This window comes from Panthera uncia, assembly GCF_023721935.1.
Source record: "Panthera uncia isolate 11264 chromosome B3 unlocalized genomic scaffold, Puncia_PCG_1.0 HiC_scaffold_1, whole genome shotgun sequence".
In the NCBI taxonomy this organism is placed as follows: domain Eukaryota; kingdom Metazoa; phylum Chordata; class Mammalia; order Carnivora; family Felidae; genus Panthera; species Panthera uncia.
Window position 1 is genome coordinate 70575987 of NW_026057582.1, and position 24744 is coordinate 70600730.

A 24744-nucleotide genomic window follows, 5' to 3' on the forward strand; every position below is an offset into this window, starting at 1 on the left:
AGAAAGAAAGAAAGAAAGAAAGAAAGAAAGAAAGAAAGAAAGAAAGAAAGACAAAAACAGCACTCGAGTTTTATAATAAGATGCTAAATCAGATCATCTCAAAACATCCCAAAGGTTGTGATAAAAATCTTCATCAAGTAATCAAGATGCACAAGTCTATAATCTCTTAGAAAAAAAAAAAGAATTCAAGCATGCAGGCTTTCAGATACAGCATCTATTCATTATGGATTCTGAAAACATTAGGTAAACGACAAAGCACGGGGCTAATGTCCGTGTTTTCAGGCTGAGGATGGTGAGGAAAGATAGTGGAAGAAGTCCCTCCGTGCTCAGAATATCAGTCACAGAATGAAATGTTTTGCAGCCTAGAGGGCTCTGATGCCAACCAGCCACTCACTCTGCTCTCTGCAGGTCTCTCTGTGTTCTTCCCCAAGGACCTGTTTATCCACCCCTCCTCTGCCCCATCCCAATGCCTCTCTTCCCCTTTCTCTACATCTCATCCATTTTTTCCCTGCCCAATGAGACTAAAAGTCCAGCATGATGCTAGGTCTTTCCTGGCTCTGCCTCCTTTGTTTTTATAATTTGGTAAGTTAGCTCTATGATGGGTTTATAGATTGTTAAGGTTGTAAGAGACCTTGGATTCTTTTTTCCCCTCAAACAGTTCCCAAGGCAAGAATCACTTTACCCAACACAAGGCTTATAGTGTGCAAGTTCCTTTAATCCCTGGAGCATTCAAGTGTTCAGACTTGGGTTCTCTCATCTGGGCCTTTAAGGATGGCTTCATTTTTCTCCAGTAAAGAGAACACAGAGTTGCTGATAAGCATGGCATGTCCTTGACATCTGCTGTTTTATACTATTTCACCCAAGCAATAGTTTTGGCCCTGCCTTGATCATTTTTTCTTGCTCTCAAAATAACTAAACCACCTGCTTTGTTCTTAGCATTTTTTTTTGAAAGCCGTAGTTCATTCTACAGATGAGCCTTCTTGTAGCTTATAAATTTCTCCTGTGCTTTTGCGTACGTCTTTGGGAGGTATCACAAAGCATGTAAAATGGGAGAAGACCTGTAAGTTCACCAAGCATTGCTTCTCAAGCTTGACAGAGCAGAAGAGGGCTGGGTTAAATTGTAGCCAATGAGCCCTTGGCCTCCTTAAGATTCTTTAGGAAGTCTCTGTTGAATTTGCAAACTGCTAAGAACGGTGTAGTAGGCCAGTAATGGTAGCTATTCTTATGGGGCCTAAGCAGCTGGTCAGAAAGATCTCACACTGAAGAAGTTTATAAATTAAGAACTTACCTTCTGCATGAATTGAACTTCAGCATTTTCATTATCATGTTTGTTCCCTACACTTAGACCAGCCAAAGAATAAAACGGGGACCTTAGACTCCTAGAGCATTACAGCTGGCAGGAAATAGGGCTCAGCATCCAAAACATTATATAGAGGGAAGCCGAGGCTTAGAGACATTTGGTGACTGTCCCTAAGCCACACTGTTTATGTTGGCAGATTGGGACCAGGGTGCAGCTCTCTGGACTCTGGAACTGGGATTTCCCCCCACACGAAGGTGTGTGACTCCAAAAAGTCACTCTTGAGGGAGGAGTGTGGAAAGACAGGAAGAAAGGGACAGTGTCCAGAGGGTGTCCTAATGCTGGGTATTAATGTCACAGAAGAGCATAAAATAAAGAGGTTTGGCCCCCTGATATTTTATCACATTTCTCCTCTCTGATATTTGGCTTCTGTATCTGGTCCTTTTTAAATTAAATTCTGGGTCACTACTTTGAAAAATCAGGAGGGTTTGGGGTGGGAGGTGCTAGGGATAATTATAGCCACCCTTAATATTAAAGGTCACTGCTTTGAGAACGCATCTGGCAAAGAGAGAGAAGAGCCTGGGCTCAGAGAGGCCCCTGGGTCTTGTGGGAAGTCTGTGGTTCCAGTGCATTGCTGCCTGGGCCTGGGGTAGGCACTCACTAAGTAGCTGTGTAAGGCTGAGCTGCCTGCCAGTGAGAAGCCACTGGCAGTGGCCAAGGTCTGAGATGTATCGAGAATTTCTGGGAGTCCCATTTGTGTACACTGCAGGAAGGATGGGAAAATAAAGAGGTAATACAGCACCCTGACGATAGAACACAAGAGCATACATACAAAGATTGGGTTAACAATGGGTTTTCTGAGATTCCTGAGATGGGCACAGTGTATAATTGTGCTGTCCATCACAGGGAAGTCCTGTATTGCCTTCCTCGGGGAGAAGGCTGTTTAGTGACCCACAACCAAAAGCATTTGGACGGAGGGCAAATTCAGAGAGGGATGACTGAGCAGACCGAACAAGCACTGAATTAGAACTGTAGGTGGCAAGCTGAGGTTCAAAGCCAGGCACTTCAGCTTCCCATTTGGAGATCTCAACCACTGTGCTACCTGCCCCTACTGAGCTGATCTCAGCCCTGGGAGAAACAACCAGGAAGTCTTCCTGTTCTCTGGTGTCCCCCATAGAGCCCGGTGAGTCGGTGAGTCGTTGGGATGCATTACGGCCCAGGGCCACCCTTAGTCAAATGACCATGATATTTAGATTCTCATGGAATCCCAATCTTTGAATACCTGTGCATTCTTTTCTTATACCATCAACTTTTTATCTTGGTAGCTAAGAATCAACTGGTTTTCCCTACCCTTTGGAGACTTTTTAAACTTGGCTCAACCTAAAGCCTTCTGGTAATTCCACATGTTCCTGTGCCTTCCTTCCTCATTGTCTCCCTCTGCCTCTAAACTTCAGAGTCCTTAAAGAGCTGTCTGTGTCACTCACGTGTAGCCCAACACAGCACTTCTCTCCACCCAGGCTTCCTCGTCCCATGAAGGGGGGCTTTACTGGGGACTTGAAGACCCACGGTTCGTTTGACACACCACATCTTTCACCGGCTTTACTGGTTCTCGCCCTACTTCGTGTTCTTTCTCACTCAAACATCAAAGTTCTACCCACATTGGGGCAGCGGTGGGACAGGGACCCCTCACTAGGGACCTAACATCTAGCCAAATAAATACTGGTTATTTTCCAGGAATTCTGGTGAGTAAAAGATTTGTCTCATTACATGCATTTCAGCTCAGGCGCAACTATGCAAAGCCAGAGATACTAGTTTATACCCAACATCTAATTGACTACACCATTGATTATGCCACTACGGGAGTGTTTGTACTCCTAATAAATGTTTTACTGCTTACTCAGCATTATACGCTGTACATCTGGACAGCACTCACCTCAAATTTCCTTTATCTCCCTGATCCGCCAAACTCTTTCCTTCATTGTAAGGCTTATAACTTTGTTTTTACCTCTCATACCAATTCCCATGTATTTAGAGCCTGAAGCATGTGTGAATCCCATTCCACCTCTCCTTTCTTGCTCCTCAGACCTGAGAATATATTAATTTTTTCTGTTAAGCTTTGTGCCTTCCTAGGTTTGTTTTATGATTTCAGCTGTCCTTTTCATGCCCTGTTAGTAAAGTTCACAACCCAAGAGTTGTGCTATCAGGGATTAGCACAAACATGCTTAGCGTTTTCTTTAGAGTAAAAATTGTGTTTGGCATGCAAGTATTCTTTTTTTTTTTTTTTAAGTTTATTTATTTTTGAGACAGAGCACAAGAGGGGAAGGAGCAGACATAGAGAGAGAGAGGGAGGGAGGGAGACACAGAATCCAAAGCAGGCTCCAGGCTCTGAACTGCCCCTACATAGCCTGACGTGGGGCTCGAACTCACGAACCGTGAGATCACGACCTGAGCAGATGTTAGACACTTAACCAACTGAGCCACCTAGGAGCCCCTGATGCACAAGTATTCTTAAGACTTGTGTTCCTTTCTCTAGAATGATGTGAATTTCTCCCAGTCTTTATTACTGGCACGGATTGTCTCAATGTCTTTTTCCCCAAAAGAGCCATAAGAGATTTGGTGTCATTGGAAACTAGATCCCCGCACAAATTTTGGAAGGATCAGGAAGTCACTCTCCTTAATTCTGAGGATTGCCTAGGACCTCAGATACAGATTCTTTCCAGTTTCTAGGAGTTAGAACTTTGCTACCATTCATGATTGGCACAAACTAAAGGTTAGTAATCTAATTCCATCTTTGTTTTTTTTGTTTTTTGTTTTTCCCTAGAGGTAAAGTTAATTTCTGTTCTGGAGAAGATAGAAGAGATTTCGTACAGATCACAGTATTCACTGATGAGGCTAAAGAATTAGAAGTTTGAAAAAGAGGTTAGAGTGGGAGAGAGCCAAAGCATAAGAGACTGTTAAAAACTGAGAACAAATTGAGGGTTGATGGGGGGTGGGAGGGAGGGCAGGGTGGGAGGGAGGGCAGGATGGGTGATGGGTATTGAGGAGGGCACCTTTTGGGATGAGCACTGGGTGTTGTATGGAAACCAATTTGACAGTAAATTTCATATATTAAAAAATAAAAAATAAAAAAAAAAGAATTAGAAGTTTGTGACATCTTTTTTTCTTGGTGAAACAAGGGGGAAGAGCAGAACGAAAGTATATTAGGTACTAATAACAATAGTTGGTAGCATTTGTGGAGCATGTATGTGATACAGGTACCATGCAAACCATTTTCCATTTTTAATCTTAGTTATTACAACAACTCTGTGACTCTCCACTCTCATCTTTATTTTGCAAGTGAGAAACTTCTCATGCACAGAGAAGCTCAACAGCTTGTCCAAGGTCACACAGCTAATAAATGGCAGATCAGTGATTTTTTAACCTTGGCAATGCTGTCCGAAGCTCACACTCTTAGCTACAAGGTTGCATTGCCCTACACTGGGTCATTTTGACTTTCCCTCACTTTGAGTACAGCCTCCCACAATTACATATAAAGCACAGGAGAGGTGGCAGTTCAGCTTCTTTTTCCTGTTGTTTATTTAATAGCAAGGTTAAAAAACAAAAGGCAGCATGTAGTCTAAATCAAGATTAATTAGACCCATGTGGAAAACATAACCACTATCCATGCCAAATTTCCGGCATTTTTCCTTTTTCATGTTCAATTTTTTTTAAATTTTTTTTTTAATGTTTATTTCTGAGACAGAGACAGAGCATGAGTGGGGGAGGGGCAGAGAGAGGGGGAGACACGGAACCTGAAGCAGGCTCCAGGCTCTGAGCTGTCAGCACAGACCCTGACGCGGGGCTCGAACTCACAAACTGTGAGATCATGACCTGGGCCAAAGTCAGTAGCTCAACCAACTGAGCCACCCAGGCGCCCCTCATGTTCAATTTTTAACAGTCACTGGTACACATATTCTTCCACTTATTTTCCATGTGAAATAGCTGAAGCTAGCAGAGGGTGCTGAATTGTTGCCTATTTCTTGAAGACTCTTTGTCTGAGTGGAACTTCTTCTCTAAAAAAAAAAAATCCATTTTTGTTTGTGGGACACGTCTTTCTTTGGCTAACATGGTGTTAACAGGTGTAGAATCCTGGCATTAAACTGAACTTTCCTTTTTCTTTCTGAGCTGGCGGAAGGGAACAGGGTCAGGGTGATAGGCAGAGCATCAGGACAAAACCCCTCATAGGATCCCAGACGTCCCTGTTTGCCTCCACCTTCCTGCCCTTGAGGTTTTAGAAGAAACTTAAGGAGATCTCCTTGAGCTGGGTTATCCACTTGTGATTTAAAAAAAATAATAATAACAGTTTTCCTTTATTTTGTAGAGGAAAAAATTAAGAATATCTCCCCCTTGGGGTACCTGGGTGGCTCAGTCGGTTAAGTGTCCAACTTCGGCTCAGGTCATGATGTCACAGTTTGTGACTTCAAGCCCTGCATTGGGCTCTGTGCTGACAGCTTGGAGCCTGGAGCCTGCTTTGGATTCTGTGACTCCCTCTCTCTTCCCTCCGGCCCTCTCTGCCCACCCCCCCCACCCCTGCCCCTGTTCACACCCTGTCTCTCTCTCAAAAATAAACAAAGATTTAAAAAAATTAAAAAGAATATCTCCCCTTTCCCAAATATAAAAAGGGTATTCTTTTTTTTATGTTTATTTATTTTTGAGAGAGAGAGAAACAGAGCATGAGCTGGGTTGGGACAGAGAGAGAGAGAGGAAGACACAGAATCTGAAGCAGGCTCCAGACTCTGAGCTGTCAACACAAAGCCCGACGTAGGGCTTGAACCCACGAACTGTAAGATCATGACCTGAGCTGAAGTTGGACGCTTACCACTGAGCCACTCAGGCACCCCATAAAAATGGTATTCTTATATTGCTTTCATAATTTGATTTGAAAATTCCTCAACTGCTTTCAATATTTTCTTCATTATTATAATATTCTTCCTTTATCCCAGCCACAGAAAGGGTCATAGAAATATAACAAATAAAATACTATTATTTATAAATAGCTATCTCAGAGCTTTGATTTATGAGTGATGTAAAAAATAAAATTTCTTAGTTTTCCTCCCACATTTAAAATAATATAGTAACTACAGAAACTTTGGACAATTCCAAGAAATAGGAGCAAAGAAAAGCAAACTCCCATAGTCCCTATACCCAGGGGGGAAAAAAAACCTCACTGTTTTCATATAGTTTCTTTTCTTGAAGAGTTCTTATACCTTTTTCTGTGTAAAGTTTTTATTTATATTTCTTAGGAACGGAATATAAACTTCCCTGGTATTTACCTGTGTAAGATAAATTACAGAGCTAACTGATAAATATTGGAAGTTCGATAGAACAAGGCACTGTAGTAATAGTAATTCTGTAAAATATCAGTAGTTGAAGTATGGCCAACTCTTAATAAAAGTTATCAAAATAACCCTTTGGGTTATGATCATACTGAAAATACAGTTTTGGTTCCTGCTCTGTCAGAAAGATGTCACTGGTTCAAGAGACAACTGGCTACCCCTACCGTGTCCCAGGTCATCTTACAGATCTTTGGCTGTCACCTCCCTGGATACGTAGCCAGTGCTCTGGACTTCTGGGTGCTTGAAAACAGAGCACCCAAGTCCTGCCGTTGGGCATATCACGGAATTGCTGGAGAAGACGATGACATTTCTGCGGCTACTTTTATTTTTTTGGTATGGAACATTTAAAACCTACACAGAAGTAGAGAGAATATTATAATGGACCCCATGTGCCTTTCTTACAGTGTCAACAGTGATCAGTCTGTGGTCTTGCTTTGCCTAGACCCCAACCTCTAATTCCAGATCCTGGATTGTTATGAAACAGATCCCTGACATATTATTATTTCATTTGTGAGTATTTCTGAACACATCTCTGAAAGTAAGGACTGTTTTTTTTTTCTTTCAATACTATCATCATACTTGAAGAACTTCTCTGATAAAATTGAATATGGAATATCTAGTCAGTGTTCATTCATCTGTTTTCCTTATTTTTCTTTTCAGTTTGTATAAGGATCCAAATAAGGTCCATACATTCTGTTGGTTGACATGCCTCTTCAGTTCCTTTTACTCTATAGGCTCACCTTCCACTGTCTTTCCTTCCAATTTAGTTTTTGCCAAACCAGAGCATTTACTCTGCAAAGTTTCCCGTAGTCTGGATTTTGCCGATTACATCCTATGGAGTTAAATGTTAAAAGTCCCTCTTTAACATATTCCTCTAGATACTGTATTTCTTGCGAACTGGTAGGTGCACCTGGAGGCTGAATCGAATTCTGTTTCCATATCTTGTCAATAATACTATAATAAGTGTGTTATGTACTCCCATCAGGAGGTGCTTAAATTAACATCAGTTCCCTGTGTGTGTGTGATATGTTGATATGTTCACAGTCAAGGGTGATCGTTTCCACCTAAATCCATCAATTCATTATGGGTTTCAAAGCCTTATTTCAATCATTTCTTCATTTGCCACCTAGGATACTTCTATAATGAGAAACTCCTGCTAATCAGCTGTTTGGTTATCCTGAGGTACAGTTGGCTCCATTAGCGAACTAATGAGTAGTATTCTCCAAAGGTAACCATTGAGAGAGACAGAGACACAGAGATGGGAAGAGGAAAGAGAAGTGTGTGATTCATTGAGAATTCATGAATTCAGGAGCGCCAGGGTGGCTCAGTCAGTTGAGCATCTGACTCTTGGTTTCAGCTGAGGTCATGACCTCATGGCTCGTGGGGTCGAGCCCTAGTCTGGCTCCATGCTGATGGCATGGAGCCTGCTTGGGATTTTCTCTCTCCCTCTCTCTCTCTGCCCCTCCCCCACTCATGCTTTCTCCCCTCCCCCCCCTCAAAATAAATAAACTTAATTTAAAACATGAAAATAATTCATGAGTTCAAAAATATTAGTGTTTCAATCCATTCCAGTTCTTACTGATACTAAAATCGTCTCACTTTTGACTAGTGGGAGCCCCTCTATGTTGGCTCCTGAATTTTTTTATGTGATTCACCTGCTTTGACAGCTTTCCTGCTTTTTACATGTTAAGGTATTCTAGGCTAGTGATTCTCAAAGTGTGATCTGAGGCTGCCTGGGGGTTCCTGAGACCCTATAAAGGGGTCTGTGAAGCCAAAACAATTTTCATAATAGGACTAAGATATTATTTACCTCTTTTACTCTCATTTTCTCACATGTGTATACTGGAGTTTTCTAGAGACCACTGGTTGACTATGGAAATGTGTGTGTATATTTTTGTGTTTTCTAGAATTTTCTAAGATGAGCTCTTTGGAGTCTTCAATAATTTCTTAAAATATAAAGGGGTCCTAGGATCAGAAAACTTAAGAACTATTGTTCTAGGATCCTCTTTACATTTCTTACCACGTTCACAGACTCACTGGTGCCCTTATAAATTAGCTTCCTTTTTTTTTCAGCTTTATTTTTATGTGTGAGTGATCTGCCCCAAGTAGCAAAACCAGAATTTGAATGTAGATGTTTATGCAGTATTTCCGTCCATAAAATAGAATCACTGCTGTCCAAAAATTTATGATTAATTAATGCTTAGAAGCTGTAAACACTGCATGCTATGCTAGACGTGTACATTTTAGGGGCCACCAAGTAAAATTAGCTGTTCTTTTCCTCAAGTGGAATGGCCCTCCAAAAGGGAAAAACAGATGTTGAGACAGGATGAGTGGTTGCTATAGCTCCATGGTATAATGAGAAACAATGCATTGAATAGTTGTTTTTCTGGTCACAGTAGGGAAATTCAAGATGCAGCAGTAACACATTAGAGTGTTAACTTTTGAAGATTTCAGCCATCCGGAGAAAAGCCTGCTTGGCATGTGGAATTCAGTAGTTCATGCGTTTCCCACTTATTTCTGAACCTAAGATCCAAATGACTGCTTGACCATGTAGCTCAGAAATACTTTTTCATCTTGCAGTTAATTGAACCAAATCCTGCAAGAAAGTATCTTGCAGTTTTCAAAGCTGAATAATAGTGCCTTAAGCCTGGGATTCTCATTTTCCCCTCACTGAATAGTATACATATATCTAAAAGATGGTTACTTGAAACCACTGGATTTCATGGTTCTTGGTCCTCAGGGGGATCTTTATTTTGTTTCACTCTGTTGAGCTGAACTTGGTAACTTGTCCTTTGTTCACCATTGCCAATAACTGTAGCTTCTCTTCAGTACTGAACATTATAACTCACTTCCCAGGCACATGGAAGAATTTCCACCAGAAGAAAAAGACGTGTGCTTTCAAACCAAATGGGCTTGGCTTTCTGAAATTAGCAGCCTTACGTAATGGACTTGAGTATTTACAAATGTAAGAAACACCTGACAACCTCAGGTGCCATCTGGAAAAGTGTCATCATATAGGAAGCTTGGATCAGAGCCCACATCACCATTCAGGTGCTTCATAATTACTTTGTGGTTCAGTGTGGGAGTGAGGCAAAGAATATGTCAAGGGTTTCAGAGCTCTTAGTAAAAGATAGATATCTTTGTCAGAGTAGATATTAAATACTAAATAAGTCTGCGTTTATGAGCAAATTTATTTTTCACTGGAGCCTTGTTCTTTTTCTCAACATTAAGTGTGTCACAGTGAAATGATTTAAATATGTGCTTCAGGTGACTTGTTGCATTTAGATTTATGTATTTGGAAAGTCAGATGCCTGGGCTTTTCTAGCAAGCCAGCTCATGTTTTAGAATACATGGAAGTCAGGGGCGCCTGGGTGGCGCAGTCGGTTAAGCGTCCGACTTCAGCCAGGTCACGATCTCACGGTCCGTGAGTTCGAGCCCCGCGTCAGGCTCTGGGCTGATGGCTCGGAGCCTGGAGCCTGTTTCCAATTCTGTGTCTCCCTCTCTCTCTGCCCCTCCCCCGTTCATGCTATGTCTCTCTCTGTCCCAAAAATAAATTAAAAAACGTTGAGAAAAAAAAAAAAAAAAAAAAAAGAATACATGGAAGTCAGTATGGAGTGGAAGGGTAGTCTTTCATGAGGATGGCACTACAGTTGGTCTTGTCGAATTTTATCTTCTTTCATGTCACTGACCAAACCGCAAAAAAAAAAAAAAAAAAAAAAAAATTTTCATGTTAAATTCACTAAACAGACCGACTTTGTGTGGAAAGCATGCAGTGTATAATGATGTGAGCCTTGAACTTATGGCTGGGGAATGCCAGGAATCTGGGGTTCTGGTGTCACTGAGGAAAATGACCCCGCCTCTGTGTGCCTTGGCTTCCTGTTGAGAAAGTTCTGCTCTTCATAAGAGCTCTGAAGGACTAGGAGGAAGGTGCTTTATGTGTGGAGTTTTCCATAAAATGCAGTCCTAACTGAAAGGCTGGGTTAAAGGTAGGTCAATGCTTTATAAAAACATCTTTTATGTATATGTGAACTATTTATTAGTTTATGTCTCACCTATTTATTTACTTAGGTATGAAGTCGCCCCAGGCAATTTGAATTCTGATTTAAAATTCAGGTTTTATTCACTTAATTCCCTTCTTTTTCTTAAGGGCAAAGAATATAAAGGCCTGGGAAATAGAAATTGGAATTGATTTTAATTGCCTGAATAAGTTTACCAGAAAAAAAGTTTTATCAAAGTGAAAATGAGGTCCAGATTATTTTTGTTCTTCCTCTGTATCTAATAGCAGGCAATTTTGGAGTATTCCATAAATCTCTTAAAAGTCTAAGTGAGAGTATCCATCACGAAGTGAGCCATGACTTAACAACTCTTTGTGACAATTACCTTGGATAAAAATCTCTGTGATGAGAACTCACAATTCCAGGAATACATTTGGAGGTGGAATCAATTACATAGATGATTCCCAAAAGGATATGAAGCTATTTTAGAATATCTCAGAAACTCTGAAAGCCTCTTCCCAGCTTTGCCAAATCTCAGTGAGCCACTGCTGGGAGCAGTTGTGTTTTGTTCCTTTCAGAATTACTACCCAGCTGAAGTTAGGCTGCTGTGGAGATTGGGAACAATAGCCTGTTAGAATAGCCTTTCTCTTTGGAGAGTGCCGCTCTTTCTAGAAAAGATAAATTACGGCATTGCACGATTTGTAGTTCATACAGTAGCAGTCACTACTACTACGTGGTTTAGAACCATGACACGTACAAATTTCTGGTATTTTACTTTGGTTCTAAATGCAAGGGATTTGTGTGTGTGTGTGTGTGATATCATTTTGCCTGAAGAAGCTACATATGGGTGCTTTGGAGTCTAGGAACATTTTCCACTGAAAATGTACACTGCTTAGCTGAGGGTCAGAGCCAAGTGGGAGTGAGTTCTGAAGGAACAAGGACAATGTGACCATACTCTCTTCCTCAGTTGGTGGGAGTGGACATGTTGGGTCTCTGCTTCACTAAGGGAGGAGAGCTTTTCTCTGCGTTTAAATATGCTACACGATACTGTGGAACCTGACTTAGGTCTGGGGACTTAGGTCTGGGAAAGAAGTATGTTTTGATTATTTATTATATAGTTTAGTGTAATCTGTATGATTCTTCTCTCACTTTTACTTTGAGAGACAAGTAGGAAAATGAAAATGCAAAGAACTCAGGTGATCTGCAAATGAGAGTAAGAGAAAAACATCTCTAGGAAATCAAATAAGATCTGAAGATGTATGTTTAAGTTTTCAGAACTTCAAATACTAAAACCCAGGGATCAAGAATTCTCCACTTATAGAACGACTTTGAAATTTTATTTTTTCATTGCTGCCTGCCTTCACTTGATATGTTGTAAAATTTTATAGTTGTGTGAAGTTATTCAAAATCAAAACAAAATAAGTAGAAATGATCTTAGCTATCATCCAGTCCATCTGTCGTATGCTGCTGATGAAGCCAGTAACTTGCTGTGAAAGTTCTTAGTCTCAGAACTTTCCATGCCCAGCTCTGGCTTTAATGCATAATACATACTGGCTGGCTAGTGGGCTGACTGGAGTAATACTTACTAAAAACCAACCAACCAACCAACCAACCAAAAAACCTTGAAGCAAACCCTGTGGCCAGAGTACATTTGAAGAAAGTCTTGGTGGAAAGGTCGAGAAGTATGATGGAAAGTGTTTGAATGGCTCTTTGGGGATTTAAAAACTTTGCCATTCTTCCATGAGTTGTTAAATCCTAATGTCTACTATTCCAGAAACTTCTTATGTGTAAATGTTCTATATGTATAAAAACTTTTGTTGTGTAAAATATCTTTTTGTGACACATTCTCAAGCTCGTAGTATCTTTTACCATTACTTTGGGAGTACTGTTTAATTACTATTTGAGAATCAACAGAAGAATGAATGAATGAGATCATTATTGCCATTTAGAGACTGTTCTCCATATGCCAAAAATTAAAAAAAAAACATGGATTTTAAAGTTCCATCAAACAGTAGCTTAGCAAATCAGTGACATTTCAATGGTTTATTTTAGCTTTCCACTTACTTGTATTAATGTCTTTCAATAGAATTTTAAACGCTTTTTCTTATATTAGTTACATATCACATGTATTTATATAATATATAGTCATATACTATATAATTGTTATATAGTATATATTATTAAAGTGATTTTCTATTCTGTGTATTATTAATTATTATTGAGGAATAATTGACATTAACATTATATTAGTTTCAGGTATACAACATAATGATTGGGTATTTTTATATATTACACAGTGATCACCACAGTAAGTCTAATTGACATTCATCACCATACATAGTTACAAAATTTTTTTTCTTGTGATGAGAATTTTTAAGATCAACCCTTTTAGCAACTTTCAAATATGTAATACAGTATTATTAACTGTAGTCACCATGCTTTACATTACAACCCTGTGACCTACTTATTTTATAACTGCAAGTTCTACCCTTTGACCTCCTTCACTCATTTTGCTTCTCCCCATCCCCATGGATGTGTCTATGAGCTGTATCTATGAGCTTGATGTTTTTTGTTTGTTTGGTTTTGTTTGTTTAATTTTTTAAAGTTTCTTTTTATTTATTTTGAGAGAAAGATAGCAAATTGAGGAGGGGCAGAGAGAGAGAGGGAGAGAGAATCCCAAACAGGCTCTATGTTGTCAGCACAGAACCCAACGTGGGGCTCGAACTCACAAACCGTGAGGTCATGACCTGAGCCAAAATCAAGAGTTGGACACTTAGCCAACTGAGCCACCCAGCTGCCCCCTGTTTGGTTGTTTCCTTGTTCAGATTTCACATATAAGTGAGATCATATGGTGTTTGTCTTTATCTGTTTGTTTCACTTAGCATAATTCCCTCAAGGTCCATTCGTGTTGTCACAAATGGCAAGATTTTTTTCTTTTTGTGGCTTAATAGTATATCATTGTATATTTTCTTTATTAATGTATCTACTGATGAACACTTAAAAAAATTGTAAATAATCAAAAAAAATTTTTTTAATGTTTATTTATTTTGAGAGAGAGAGAGAGAAAGAGAGAGAGAGACAGAGTGCGAGCAGGGCAGGGGCAGAGAGAGAAGGAGACAGCATGCTCCAGGCTCTGAGCTGCCGGTACAGAGCCCAATGGAGGGCTCGAACCGACGAAGTGTGAGATCATGACCTGAGCCGAAGTCGGATGCTCAACCGACTGAACCACCCATGCGCCCCTGTTGTAAATAATTTTGACTATTTTTTTAAAATATAATTTATTGTCAAGTTGGCTAACATACAGTGTATACAGTGTGCTCTCGGTTTTGGGGGTAGATTCCTGTGATTCATCGCTTACATACAATACCCAGTGCTCCTCTCAACAGGTGCCCTTCTCAGTGCCCATCACCCATTTTCCCTTCTCCCTTGCCCCCCCCCCCACATCAACCCTTGGTTTGTTCTCTGTATTTAACTGTGTCTTATAGTTTGTCTCCCTCCCTCTCTGTAACTATTTTTTTCCCCTTCTCTTCCCCCATGGTCTTCTGTTAAGTTTCTCAAGTTCTAAATATGAGTGAAAACATATGATATCTGTCTTTCTCTGACTGACTTATTTCACTTAGCATAATATCCTCCAGTTCTATCCACATTGCTGCAAATGGCAGGATTTCATTCTTTCTCATTGCCAAGTAGTAAGTATTCCATTGTATATATAAACCACATCTTCTTTATCCATTGATCAGTTGATGGACATTTAGGCTCTTTCCATAATTTGGCTATTGTTGAGAGTGCTGCTATAAACATTGGGATACATGTGCCCCTATGAATCAGCACTCCTGTATCCTTTGGATAAATTCCTAGTAGTGCTATTGCTGGGTCGCAGGGTAGTTCTATTTTTAACTTTTTGAGGAACCTCCATACTGTTTTCCAGAGCGGCTGCAAGAGTTTGCATCCCCACCAACAGTACAAGAGGGTTCCCATTTCTCCACATCCTTGCCAGCATCTGTTGTCTCCTGAACTGTTCATTTCAGCCACTCTGACCGGTGTGAGGTGGTATCTCAGTGTAGTTTTGATTTTTATTTCTCTGGTGATGAATGATGTTGAGCATCTTTTCATGTGTCTGCTGGCCATCTGGATGTCTTCTTTGGAGAAGTGGCTATTCTGCCCATTTCTTCACTGGATTATTTGTTTTTTAGGTGTTGTGTTTGGTAAGTCCTTTGTAGATTTTGGATATTAACCCTTTATCTGCTATGTCATTTGCAGATATCTTTTCCCATTCTGTTGGTTGCCTTTAAGTTTTGTTGATTGTTTCCTTTGCAGTGCAGAAGCTTTTTATCTTGATGAGGTCCCAATAGTTCACTTTTGCTTTTAATTCCCTTGCCTTTTTATGAAGGAAATTGAAGAAGACACAAAGAAATGGAAAAACATTCCATGCTCATGGATTGGAAGAATAAATGTTGTGAAAATGTCAATACTGCCCAAAGCAGTCTACACATTCAATGCAATCCCAATCCAAATTGCACCAGCATTCTTCGCAAAGCTAGAACAAACAATCCTAAAATTTGTATGGAACCACAAAAGACCCCAAATAGCCAAAGTAATGTTGAAAAAGAAAACCAAAGCGGGAGGCATCACATCCCAGACTTTAGCTTCTACTACAAAGCTGTAATCATCAAGACAGTATGGTATTGGCACAAAAACAGACACATAGACCAATGGAATAGAATAGAGACCCCAGAATTGGACCCACAAATGTATGGCCAACTAATCTTTGACAAAGCAAGAAAGAGTATCCAATGGAAAAAAGATAGTCTCTTTAGCAAATGGTGCTGAGAGAACTGGACAGCAACATGCAGAAGAATGAAATTAGATCACTTTCTTACGCCATATACAAAAATAAACTCAGAATGACTGAAAGACCTAAATTGTGAGACAGGAAACCATCAAAACCCTAGAGGAGAAAGTTTTGACTATTTAAAACATTGGGGTGAAGATATCTTTTTGAGTTAGTGTTTTCATTTTCTTCAGGTATGCCCAGAAGTGGAATTGCTAGATCATATGGTAGTTCGAGTTTTAATTTCTTGAGGAACCTCCATATTGTTTTCTGTAACAATCGATGATTTCCTAACAATGTAATGTGTCTTATCACAAAGCTGAGAATTTTAATTTGAACCATTTTTTTTCTTTTTAAATGAATTGTGGCTATTTCCCATAGGGAGAGTTGGGTCTAGGGTCTGATCGTTTTGTTCACGTGGGGCTCAGGCAAATTTGTTTCTGTAACCAGGAATTTCCCATTCCCTGTCTGGCTTCATGTCTTGGGTGCTGGTTCTGGCTCCATGGACAAGACTCTGGAGTAGAGAGGGAGCCAGGCCTGCAGATGTGGTTCTTGTTTGGTGAAAGGCTGCCAAAGGTGAGTCCAACCCTGAAGATTCCTTTCTCATTTTCCTTGGGGACTTAAGATGACATGACTATTACTTGAGTTTCTAGAAGTCCTGCTCTATGACATAAAAAGTGGCTTATCTGTGAGACCTTGTTTTTGAGATGTTCTGACTATTTAAAAAAGAATGTGAATATTCTGAAGCATTGCAGGGCTAATTTGTTTTGCAGCTAATATCTTCAGGTTTAGAGGAAAGAATCCCAGTATCTTCTTCATTTCATCCCTTCCCTCCACAGATGTCAAGTGAGCACTTCTCACATAGCAGGCCCTATGTGGTGTGCTAGACAACTTGAGCATAGTTCCCTGCCCTCACAGGGCTTCCAGTGGAAGAGACAGACACACACAGAAGTTAAATCTGTCAGATGGTGATAGGATCTATGAAGGAAGTTAAAACAGGGATGGGGGACAGGAAGTGTGCGAAGGGGTGAGGGATCTATATTAGGACCTAGGGTCCTGTGCTACTTATGGTGACTATTGGGGCCCATAGGCATGAAATAGCACAGTCATTTATACATTGTGGCTTATTGTGCTGTCATGGTCACTGCCAGCATTGTCACTGTCACAGCCAGAATGTACCTACCCACACCTATTAGCCAGGGTGTGTGTACAGAATGAGTCAGACAGCTGAGTGTCCTTCTGTGGACACATGCAGAGGAATTATTAATGACAAAACCATAAAATGACTGTATTCATTCAGCAAATGTTTACTGAATGATGTATATACAAGGCATTGTGGAGGGCAGTAAGACCCATCACCTGTACCTTTCCAGAAGAGCATATAATCTAGCATAATTGTGTGTGCTAGGTCATTTACACGTTGATGATGTAACATTTGAGGTGAACTGTGAAAGGTCCACAGCATGTGCTGGTTTGTCACTTTGCTGAGGCATGGTTTTCTGTCAGGTCTTCCGGGAGGCGGGTGTGGTGTACTAGCCAGGAGTGTGTTAGGTGAGTGCACTGTGTCCACATTCCAGCAGAGTGTAGTTTCTACCCATTGATCAATGTGTAAAATGCCTCTGAAGTGAAATATGCTTTCTTCGTGAAGGATCGCTCTCAGAAGGAAGCCAGTTTCAGGTGCTGGTGTTCGACATGATGGTTCTTAGCCAGAAAATGGAATCATTTAGGGTCTCAAGGACCTACTTAGCATTTTCCAGCCTTTCTGAGGAATTCACATGCTGCGCTTGTCATCTTGGAGATGAACCCCGTATGAGCCTACTATTTGGGTGAATCCTGATAAGGGGCCTAATTGGAAGTGTGGACATGGGAGAGGTTATCTCCTTTGTCTGGAGGTGACTATCTTGGAGGAAGCTACTTCAGGAGCTGCTTCATCTGGGCCTTAATATCAGGTTCTTTCCTTTCCTTTAGAAAGGAAGGATCAGACATCTTTATGTAAAAATCCCGGCCATTTATTATATAGATGGGATCAAAAGTTTACTGTGTAAAAATATGTATACTACTACATAGAAAGTATGTGTGTGTGTACACATATATAAAATACTATATAAAAACATATATATAGTACTATATAGAAACATCCATGGTAAAATCTTGGATTGTGAGTAACTTGTTCTGTGAGTGTTCTGCAAGACAAGCAAACATTATATACAAGTGCTTTGGATTATGTTTCTGGAATGCATTATGCTTACAAACCAAGGTTTTACTGTATATAATACACAGTAAAGAGAAAGCTTGGAAGAGGAAGGAAAAGCCACAAAATACAGTAGCAGAGGACGTTGGCCACCCACCAGAATCCACGATTTCTTTTTCCCGAGTCCACAGTGAGAATACATCTTCCAGCCTCCCTTGCACTTGTGTGCAGCCATCTGACTGAATTCCAGCCAGTAGAACGACCATGATGCAGATGGCAGAGCCCATCAGCCTCAATCCCTGTTTCAGCGTGAGGAGGATGAACACCTCATCCTTCTCCATCATGGAAGCCAGATACAAAGTTCTGAGGTATTAGCACCATTATACATTTTTGGGTCTATTTCAGCAGGAAGTAGTCTTCCCTAACTAATCCCAGCACTCTGTGTGGTAAATGAGAAAGGCAGACTCCAGGTTCAGTGTCTAGATCTTACTTCCCTGGGGATACTGGACCCAGTTGTTTCACGCAAATGGCAGAATCCACACTCTTGGAGGAGGGTTGTTATTGTGCTTGTAGGTTCCTGCTGTGCATTTATTACTGCACCTGCTGCTCCTTGCTGTACCCACAACAGCTCAGGGCAGCGTCCAGGGAATGCTAGGTAATCCCTGATTTTTCTTCTTCCTTTCTTCTTCTCAAATATTTTAGTGCCTGCCTTGTGCTAGGTGCTACTGGGAATACCTAGAAATGAAAGAAGCATGAACTGTAACCTCAGAGAGCTAACAAGTCTAGCTGCCCAGACTGTTTCAAACGGGGCTATCAGCTGGAGGTAACAAAAAACCCAAGAGGAATTGTTTAAACAATAAGTGACTTTTTCAAGAGCTGAGAGGTACATAGACTTTAAGTGTTGTTCCTCTATGATTCTTTTTTTTTTTTCTTAAGTTAGTTAGCATACAGTGTAGTATTGGTTTCAGGAGTAGAATTTAGTGATTCATCCCTTACATACAACACGCAGTGAATCCAATAGGATTGATCCCTGAAATTTACTTTAAGTAGTCAACCGCAAAAGTCCAGTGAACCATCCACCTAGAATTGCCTTCCTCTCTCCTCATGTCTTTAATTCTAATATGGAACAGTTAGCAGGTGTTGCAGATTGCCCGGAGCAAGTTACTGGATGCCTTTTTCCCCTTGAATTCCGTTGAGCTGGGCCCACAGTGGAAGAATCGAAGTAGTTACTTTACTGAGTATTTCGAATGGTAATGAGATGAGGAGATTAGTGTCTGTAACCCGAGAAAATCCTGTTCAACTGTATTTTAGTTTCAGCAGATTCAATAGCTCCCTTCATCTAGCCTAGCACTGCATTTCAAGCTGGAATTTGAAGATCAGCTGCTTTCTTCCTCTTTAGCTGATCATCAGTCTCCCTTTTCGATTTGCTCTGTTACTCTCTTTTGTCCTTGTTACTGTCTTCCTTCTGAGATGGTCTACTCCTTAGATGTAGGTACCACACTTCGGTTATCTTTGTATTCTTTTCCCTAGTCTCTTACCCAAGAGCATAGCACAGTGCTTTATATATTATGTATGTCTCAATAAATGTTTAATTTATTTCATTGTTTTTATTAATGAATTAATTGATTAGTTAGATTTCTTGCATTGGAAGAACTTCTTGAACTAGCTTCGTGCTTGGTGAATAGCTCTTCCCTAACATCACTAACATCACTTCCTGATGCCATTGTATTGCTATCAATTCTTGTGATGTTTCATCGTGTTGAACTTAGTGACACTGGCCTGGCCTTAGCCAGTAACAGGTCTCATCCAGCGTGAGGTTTAAAAAAGGGAAAGTGGTGGCATGGTAAATGTTTACTGTGTGAGTATAGTAGGCTGTGTCTTGATCTGGTCCAAAAAGTACTTGTAGGGCTCATGTCTGGTGGATGACACTGAACCACATTCCTATGATTTCTTGGCAACAGAGTCATCTCATGTGATATGTACTCTATTGCTCAGTTTAATAAGAGAATGACAGATTAATCTTGTTCTGCCTGGTGGCTAGGTTTGTATCTTAGGTCTTATTTGACTCACTGTAGGTTCTAGAAATTCTTTGTAAAGAGACTCACACACATCCGTAGCTAGGCTTATTTCTCCTTATAAAATTACCACTGAAATCTTTCCCTCTGGGATTTGTCATATTCCATTGTAAAAGCACCTTTCTAAAATTTTTTTTTAATGTCTATTTTTGAGAGAGACAGAGTGTGAGTGGGGGAGGGGCAGAGAGAGAGACAGAGACAGAGACAGAGTCCAAAGCTGAGCTGTCAGCACAGAGCCTGATGCAGGGCTTGAACCCAGGAACTGAGATCATAACCTGAGCCTAAGCCGGACGCTCAACCAACTGAGAATGCCAGGTGCCCCTAGAGAATCCCGAGCAGGCTCCACACTGACAGTGCAGAGCCCAATGCGGGACTCAAACTCACGAACCATGAGATCGCAACCTGAGCCATAGTCGGATGCTTAACCAACTGAGCAAACCAGGAACCCCCAAAAGCACATGTTAATAGTTGCAACAGAACAGAAAGGTGACTTAACAGGATTTAGGACACTACAGGCCAGGAAAGAAGGTGCTTTACAGGAAGAGTGCTCCACTCTTCTTTGTGATTAGGGGCACATCTATTCCTTTGATCAGCAGGAATTATGGGAATTATGGGATTATGTCGGTGTTTCCTTCATTTTTAGAGTTAATGCCTGGTCTTCCCCATCCCCACCACCTGAGAGGTGACTTTGAAAGAAGCTGGCTGGAGCTTTTCTCTGATCTTGCTCTTCTCACCTCTTTTGTCAGTTCATGAATCTTTTGTCAGAAGATCATCTCCACATCTCTGGTTATTTGGCTTTCACACTTAAGAATCTATGATATGAATATTTCCATGCTGACTTGTTTTTTAAGTTTGATTGCCTTTGTGAAGACAGGGGAACTGTTGTTTCTTTAACAGGACTTAGAAAACTGGAAGAACTCAACTGTGTAGAATTTCCTGTCATAAATTAACCTTAAAAAGTTTTTAAGTATTTATGCTGGAAATGTGGAGCTTATTATCTTCTCCCAAAGTAATCTGTGATCATTAACAGTGAAGGAGTTAAATTTTCCTGCATCTCCATTCATTGGACTAAATTACATTATAGTGGCCTAAAAGTATTGGCCCAGTTTCATCTGGTTCCAGGAAATAGTTTTAGAGAATATCCTCACCAAGTATCGATAATTTGGGTTCCAAGAAAAGCAACTAGTTTGTAATCTGAATAGTTTAGTGGTCTCTGTAACCTTGACTGGTGTCGTGAGCCCACCTTTCATAGTGGCTTAAGTGATGTTGTTGCAAGTGGTAGCCTGGGAAAATAACTAGTGACTCTGTGTACATTTTAAACCCAAGACCTAGCAGAAGGCGCATCTTTGAAGAGGGAATAATGATGAATACATTCAAGAAGACATTTGATTGTGGTAGATAATGCTACCTTCTGCCTAAAGTGTAGTCACTGTGGTGGAAAAATACCGTAAATCATTATTCTAAAGGCCTACTTCCCTCACTTCTTGTCAACTGATGCAACATGTGCCACATTCAACATAAAATTATAAGGAATGCCAAAAGGCAAGAAAAAGCACAGTCTGGAGAAACAAAGTAACAAGCAAAAACCAGACTCTGATATAACAGAGATGGTGTAATTATCAGGCAAGGAATTTAAAAGAAGTATGATATGTGAAGGGCTCTAATGGAAAACGTTTAAAACCTGCAAGAACAGATGGGCAATGTTAACAGAGAGATTGGAACTCTACGAATCAAAAGGGAATGCTAGAAATCAAAAACATAGTAAGAGAAATGAAGGATGCCTTTGATGGACTCACGAATAGACTTGACACTGCCAAAGCAGGAATCCGTGCACTTGAAGCTCAATCAGTAGAAACTTGCCAAACTGAAATGCAAAGAGAAAAAATAATTAAACTAAACAGAGCATCCAAAGTCTGTGGGACAATATACAAAATTGTAGCATATGTGTAGTTGGAATGCCAGAAGGAGAAGAGAGAAGGGAAAAGAAATATTTGAAATAATAATGGTTGAAAACTCTGCAAAACCAATGACTGACACCAAACCACAGATCCAGGAGACTCAGTGATAAATACCTGAGCGTTATTTTTTTTTCCCTGACACCAAATATGTGATTTTTTTTTCACACCAATTCTCTAGTTCTCTGATAGCAACTGAGTGTCCACCAATTCAGTTCAATTCTGACACCAGTTCCTGGAGTTAACTTAGACCCCACAGGTTAAGTGTTCAGTCCCACAAGACTGTCCCCACTTCAGATGGCAGCCACAGATAGGGTGCTCAGGCTACCCACGTTTCTGCCCAGCCAACTACAGATTTGGAGAGTCCCATGACCCCTCTCCCCTAGGTTGTTCACAGAACTCAGGAAAGTACTTTACTTACAATTACTACTTTATTATAAAGGATACAACTCAGGCTTGACAAGATGGAAGAGATGCACAGGGCAAGGTGTGCAGATGAGTCCAGGATACCTACCACAAAACTCGCATGCCCTCTCCAGGAGCACCACCCTCCCAGCACGTCCACCTGGTCACCAACCTGGAAGTTTTCTGAATCCCATTGTTTAGGAGCTTTTATGGGGATTTCATTGCATAGGCATGATTGACTAAATCATTGGCCATTGGTGATTCACGTCAGTCTTTAACCCTTCTCATCCTTGGGGGTGAGGGAGTAGAGTGCTGAAAGTTCCAATCCTCTGATCATGCCTTAGTCTTTCTGGCAACCATCCCAAATCCTAAACCTTTGTAGGGGTCCACAGGAGTTACCTCATTAGCATAAGCTCAGGTGGTGTTGAAAGAGGCTTGTTATGAATAACAAGACACTGCTATAACTCAGGAAATTCCCAGAGTTTTTGGAGTTCTGGGCTAGGAACCTGGGACAGAGACCAAATAAGTATTTCCCATTTTACCACAGTACTCTGCCTACCACCCCAAACCACAGTTGGGCCTATCTTACTCATAGTGCAGAAAAACAAAGAAAAAGAAGATCATGAGAGAAGTCAGAAGAGAAGAACACCTTACCTTTCAAGGAACAAGTAAAACAATTACAGTGGCTTGCTCACCAGGATCCATGCAGGCAAGATGAGAATGGCATGAAATCTTTAGTTTGTTGAGAGAAAAGAACTTTCTCATTATAACCAACAATATTTACTGAGTATCTGTGCTATCATCTGGTATATAAAAAGACTAAAACACAAATGCTGCCCTGAAGGAGCTCACAAGTGGGCTAAGAGAGAAGCAAATGGGATGTACAAGATATGGTATTTAGTGGGTAAGAATAAGATGTTATAGCAATCCAAAGGGATTAGATAGGTAAGGTGGGGTGCTCCAAGGAGGTGACATTTTAGATTCCAGAATGCCTCCTTTCTCCACGTCCTACCATTTACCCAACAGGACTCCAGATTGTAGCCGAAAGACACACACAGACACTGTCCAGGAGCAGGACCTGGGAGAGCCCAAAGGCAAGAGGGAAGGCAAAAGCAGCACACTAGAGGAATCTGTAGCCTCTGGTACAGCTGGCACAGCTACAGCAAGTCGTGAACAGAGCCCAACTCTCCACAGAGAGAATACCATTCTGTGAATGGATCTGCGAAGAGAACGGTGACTTAGGTGCTAGGACAAACATGCTACTGTGTTAGCTTGTTTTAGGCACAGGTTACAAATTTTTCTCTGCTTTTTAATCTCTGAAGACATCACCATACAAGCCTGATATAATTTCTTTAAAGTTTTGTTGAATATACTTATAAAAAAATTTTTTTTTTAGACCTCAGGATGGGTTAGGCCCTGGCGGTTTATGGTCCGTGATTTGGTAGCTATCAGGGAAGGATGTGAAGCTCTTTTTCTGTCTTGTAACAACAGACTACTTGAACGTCTCTCTCAGCATCTGCCTTTAATGATTAGATTCTTCTCAGCAAGGACTTAAGTGATTAATGGACTGGATAGAATGTAAGGAGACTTAAGTTCCCTGCCTTAGAATAAGTTACCACCAACACACGAGATGAATAAAGATTCACACACAAAGGACATTTTGATTGTATGATTTGGGGAGTTATTAATTACGAAAGTAATCACACCGCCTTTCATGTAATACATAACTTAAGTGGGTTCATGTTCACTGTGTAAGAACAAGGAGAATATATAACTGTGGTTAAAAGCATTTTTTGGTCTCTCCCAAAGGCAGTAATGTTATTGCCAGTTCTTGGAAGTGGCCAAAGATGAGCTTCTTATCTCTTGAATATTGAAGACAGTCATTTCAAGGATCATTCTTTGAATTTTTAGGTATGATAAAATAGTATTACTCCAAAATGTTTTCCAATAAAAAACAAAAACCATAAAAAGGCAACTCTTTTGAAGGCAGGGGTTGGATCTTAGCAATGTTTGCTTCATCAGTATCTGCCATGCCTGTAGTAGGCGTTTAATAAATTCAAATTTTTTAGGAAACAATCAGAAAAACTAAAAGGCAACTGACAGAATGGGAGAAGATATTTGCAAATGACATATCAGATAAAGGGTTAGTATCCAAAATCTATAAAGAACTGATCAAACTCAACACCCAAAAAACAATCCAGTGAAGAAATGGGCAAAAGACATGAATAGACAGTTCTCCAAAGAAGACATCCAGATGGCCAAATGACACATGAAAAAATGCTCAACATCACTCATCGTCAGGGAAATACACGTCAAAAACACCGTGAGATACCACCTTACACCTGTCAGAATGGATAACATTAACAACTCAGACAACAACAAATGTTGGCGAGGATGCGGAGAAAGAAGATCTCTTTTGCATTGCTGGTGGGAATGCATGCTGGTGCAGCCACTCTGGAAAACAGTATGGAGGTTCCTCAAAAAAAATAAAAATAAAACTACCCTACAACCCAGCAATTGCACTACTAGGCATTTATCCACGAGATACAGGTGTGCTATTTTGATGGGACACAAGCACCCCCATGTTTATAGCAGCACTCTCAACAATAGCCAAAGTATG

General features: G+C 40.5%; 1 protein-coding gene across 3 annotated transcripts in view; it reads left to right on the forward strand.

The window, feature by feature from the left end:
* The window catches only part of STXBP6 (syntaxin binding protein 6), a 245707-nt gene that overhangs the window by 27641 nt on the left and 193322 nt on the right, over nucleotides 1–24744 (forward strand). Inside the window, exon 1 of one of the 3 annotated variants that reach the window (XM_049612986.1) lies at nucleotides 10269–10658. The exons of the other annotated variants lie outside the window; for them this stretch is intronic. The gene's annotated coding sequence lies outside the window, so the exon portion shown is untranslated. Of the gene's footprint in view, nucleotides 1–10268; nucleotides 10659–24744 lie in introns of those variants that run through there. 3 annotated transcript variants of the gene reach the window in all.